This window comes from Montipora capricornis, chromosome 7 (genome assembly GCF_036669925.1).
Source record: "Montipora capricornis isolate CH-2021 chromosome 7, ASM3666992v2, whole genome shotgun sequence".
Taxonomy (NCBI): domain Eukaryota; kingdom Metazoa; phylum Cnidaria; class Anthozoa; order Scleractinia; family Acroporidae; genus Montipora; species Montipora capricornis.
This window is the reverse complement of record NC_090889.1, coordinates 10,633,491-10,638,490: the sequence shown is the minus strand read 5'-3', so window position 1 is coordinate 10,638,490 and position 5,000 is coordinate 10,633,491. Positions and strand designations below refer to the sequence as shown.

At 39.5% G+C, this 5,000-nt stretch overlaps 1 pseudogene; it reads right to left on the bottom strand.

The window, feature by feature from the left end:
• Positions 1-572: 572 nt before the first annotated feature.
• LOC138055589 (uncharacterized) lies at positions 573-1,590 on the bottom strand (annotated as a pseudogene).
• Between the last annotated feature and the right edge of the window lie 3,410 nt (positions 1,591-5,000).

Genomic DNA, 5,000 nt, shown 5'->3' with positions numbered 1-5,000 from the left:
ATGTTTAAAACCCGTGATTTTACTCAACACACACTTTAGCCTGTAGCGGTGCCACGAAAGAAGATAATATTTAATGAATGCTTCACAGTACAAGTGTGAGTTGATAATGCAACTATTCTGTTCACAGATACCATTCAACGAAGGGAAAGAGTCGGCGGCTATAAAAGAGCTCGTCAAGCGCCTAAAGGATCACAAGAACCCTTTGATACAGGAGTTACTCAACTTATCATACGACAATTGCTTCCGAAACAAGGTGGAGAGAAGATAAATCCAGAACTGAAGACCAGAACACAGAGACAGAAGAACATTCTATTTAGCTTTTAAACACAAACGCAAATAGAACTCAGATTAATATCGTTTTGTTTTTGTTTTGTCTCTTAGCAGCTCGTGTTATCTTGAACATTAGTCTTGTGAAGATAAATTCAGTTATTTGTATTAAAACATGCGTCTCATTTGCGTCCGCTGTCTTAAAAAGGGCTTGCCATCCTACTTTGAATTTTGGGCTATATATTAGAGCCATCTTCCGGAAAGGCAGTCTTTTAGGGTGACTGGTTTGAGAGAAAGAACTTTAGTTAAGCCCTCTTCTTTAAAGAATCTGCCAACCTGCCTTTCTGAAAACGAAAATCTGGATCTCTCAAAATAGCAGTCCATTGTCCAAATCCGTGCTTATCGATACCCCTCTTTAAAAAATCGTCTTCGCCTGTCGTAAATCTCAACGGTCGACGTTGATGGCCCTGACTAAGTAAGCGATTTGAGGGTGGCGGGGTATCGATTTTGGGGCGTGCGTGTTGTGATCGTGCACATTCAAAGACTGGCTCAATAGTAGCTGTGAAACTTGAGCTGCCAAATCTAGTGTTCACTTCCATTTCCACCTCTGAGCCTTTGGTCCCTTGTAATTTCTGAAGACACTCGTGGGCCTTTACAGCAACGTCGCGCGATCTCCGCTTCTGATAGTGTACTTTGGCAACGACAGAGCTATGTTTTTGATATTCACACAAAAGTCGGTGCTCTTTGTCGTTAAGCGCGTCAAGACTTTGCGTCTCGACGGTTTGGCGATAACGCGTGGGGTGAATGTATTTGCCAATAGCGTCTAGTGTTCACTTCCATTTCCACCTCTGAACCTTTGGTCCCTTGTAATTTTTGAAGACACTCGTGGGCCTTTACAGCAACTTCGCGCGATCTCCGCTTCTGATAGTGCACTTTGGCAACGACAGAGCTATGTTTTTGGTCTACAGACAATGCTTGGTGCTCTTTGTCGTTAAGCGCGTCAAGACTTTGCGTTTCGACGATTTGGCGATAACGCGTGGGGTGAATGTATTTGCCAATAGCGTCGAAGACCAACTTGCTCATCTCGTTGCCCAATTTGCTGTGTTGGCTTCCGTCTTTGGTGACCAAAACAATGTCACATTGGAGTTTGAGCAAAGGCCTCACGAAATTAATGTAGCCCTCGAGTATTTGCATGCTTGTATCTGTCAGAATCACAAAGTCACATCCGTATTTTCCCGCAGTCTTGAAGATTTTCTGATCAATGAAACCGCAGTTCACCTTTACTGCCTTTACCATTTCAACTGTGAGATATTAATAAGTCATGGGAAGCTCTCCTTTCACCTTGATGAACAAGAAGGTGGCCAAAACTTTTGTTCCAAATGTCAAGTCAGGAGGATTCACCTGCCCGGGGTCATTTTGACTCGTTTTCACGGTTTGTTCGTAGCGAGGCAAGTGAAAAGAGACAACGAGGTGTTAGGCAAGGCTGCCCTCTTTCGCCATATCTCTTTATCCTATCTGCTGAAACCCTAGCTAAAGTAATCAGATTCAACAATGAATTCAAAGGCCTAACTATAAAAAAATCGGAAGTCAAAATAAGCCAGTATGCAGACGATACAACCTTTATACTTAATGGCACAAAGGAATCTTTATCTGCAACACTTAATACGATCGAAAATTTTGGAAGAGAGTCTGGCCTTAGACTGAACAATAGAAAGACCGAAGCCTTATGGATCGGATCAATGGCAGGTAACAAGGAAAAACTCTTTCCCGATAAGAATTTCAGATGGCCGGAAAATAAAGTAAAGTTTCTTTTTGTTTGGCTTTCCATTGATCCCAATATCACGTTAAATATGAATTACAAGGAAAAAATGGACCAAATAAGCAATATCCTAAGTAGTTGAAAACATCGGCGGTTAACCTCAATGGGAAAAATCCAAGTGATCAAAGGCTTGGTGACGTCACAACTAACCTATATCTTAGCACCGCTGGTGACAAACCATAAAATTATTAAAGAAATAAATGGCATTTTCTCCAGCTTTCTTTGGAACAACAAAGGTGACAAGATTAAGCGAAGTGTCATGATAAAAAGCTATGAAAGTGGCGGTTTAAAAATGATCGACATCTCCTCGTTTAACAAATCACTTAAGACCACCTGGATCAAGAAATATCTCGACGATTCCAATCGGGGAAAATGGACGGATTTTTTCGAACTCGAGCTCGGAAAATACGGCGGAAGTCTAGTCTTCACTGGTAATCTAAACAGACATGACATTCTAAAAGACCTATTTTTACAAGAAATTGTACAAATTTGGTGCAAAGTAAATTTCGACAACCAAATTAAAACTAAGCGACAATTCCTTGAACTGCCCATATGGCACAACTCACTCATCAGGATCAACGACAATCCAGTCTACTATAAACATATTTTCTTGCGAGGAATTTCGAAGGTGTCCCATTTGATGAAGGACTCGCGCATTGTCCTCTCCCTTCCAGAATTCTCAAACACCTACAATATTCTAATAGAGCCCTTGAAGTATTTCGGTCTAATCTCTGCACTCCGTTACCTTTATAACAGTAATTTTTCTGGTAATGAATCTAAAGACCCAGTTACGCCAGACTCTTTCCTCGAAGCATTTTCCAAAAGTAATAAGGTGAATAGAGTTGTATATGGGAAGCTTATCACTGCTAAATGCACTTCATTTGTCAAAAGCCAATTGAAATGGAATGAAAGGATTGTTCTTTATGAAGGGTGTACTGCCGATTGGAAAAGCGCTTATTATCTGGCAGCAAAATGCACTAAAAGCACTAATCTTATAAACTTTCAATACAGACTCCTGCACAGAATTCTACCGACGAACCTTTTTCTAACAAAAATTAAAATAAAACAAGACCCAAACTGTTCCTTCTGTCACAACTATCACGAAAAACTGATTCATCTCTTCTGGGACTGTCAGAAAGTCTCAATTTTTTGGGAAAACATGACTGAAAAACTTAGGCAATGTAATCTGATATCGATAAACTACCAAAATATATCTCCATATATTTGGGCCTGAGGCCTGATACCTCTCAGTTCTCACTTCAACTGAACTTCTGTTTTCTTTTAGCGAGATATCACACATGGAGCTGCAGGGCGAATAACAAGACTCCTCTTTTAACAAGCTTCCTAGTGCGACTTAAATCTCAGCTCAATATAGAATCGAACAACCCTTGCTTAATCTCGAAGAAATGGAACCCTCTACTCCCGCTCCTCAATATCTCGTAATCTCCACAGTAACAAAAAGCCCTTACCGTATTTCTATCTTCTCTTTGCAACTTTCCAAGCCCCCTGGTACATTTGAGGAGGCCTCACCGTCGGCATCGTCATGCTAACGCAACTGTCTACTATAGTTATGTCTCTCTGCGTTTCTTTTTTTTTTTTTTTCGTTGCTTACCAACATTTATTAAGAGCATAGAGCACTATCTGTATCATAGAGCAATATATATGTATATACAAATAATGACAGTAACAATGACTAAACAAGTTAAGGTTAAAATGAATTTAAGCACTGCAGCCCCCCTTCCCCATTCCTTAATTAATTTGTCATTTATTTATTTATTCATTTATCCATTTATTTCATTTCTTTTCATTGATGTAATTTGTTTTTCCTTTCAAACCAACGTAGTGTAGTGTAAGTAAATAGTATGGCCGTATTGTAAGTAACTTGTGTTTTTATTGATTGAAAAATTATGAAAAATTAAAAGAAAAAGAAAAAAAAAGTAAAAAGACACGACTTCTAACAGCTCTTCCATACTTGTCCAGTGGCCCCTGGCCTCTAATGATTGGACATCGAGATCTTGCGTCCATTGCAATCTCATCAACTTCGCCACTGTCTTGCGCGCTCTTTTGATGTACAATTCCGTGGCAGATAATTTTCTAAGAACTTTATCCGATGTACCATTGACTTTTCTGAAGTCTATCAACTCGGAAATGGCGTCTATGTAACCCAATCTGCCGCCATGTCCAATTGTTGCATGCGTTTAATTGATCGAAGACGCGGTAGAATTAATGTATCTTTTGTTCTATGTAATGTAATCTTGAAGGCTGTCTCACGCCTTCAAGGGTGCATGTAACTTACCGATTCCGAGATTTTAACCAGCACAACGCGAGAAATTAATAGACGAGTTCACGCTCTTGAGTGCATCATGGGTAATCAGGGCAAGATGGAGGCAAATTCAAAGTTTTGTGTGGAAGTTCAAAACCATTAAAAGTATTCATGATGTCGAATCTTAGGGTTTTTTATCAGTTCCAAAACAGAAGCTAAGCGCTCAAACGTGCGGCAAAAGAAAGTTGGAGAGAATGTCATTTGTAGAAATTATTCCATTCAGCAATGTCTCTGCCATACATTTCCTGTAATTCCCAAGGCACAAAACAACAGAGAAAAAAAACCATATTTAGGAATTACAAAAAATACATACCAAGTACAGTTCATCTCAGTTGTGAACTTGAACTTATTTGTTTGGTTTATGAAGGCGAAAGTCTATAAAGTAGAGTCATGTACAGTTTATTTTTCTTTGAATTTCCATTCAAACTTTTCAATTTCCCGCCATGTTGCCCTGATTACCCATGATGCACTAAAGAGCGTGAACTGGTCTAGTATGCGTTTGCCCAAAGTTCACTCATGCGTTTCTCAAAAATCTCGAATGACTTAACATTCTGTGATTGCATTATAACTTGACATATGGATGGCAGCCAT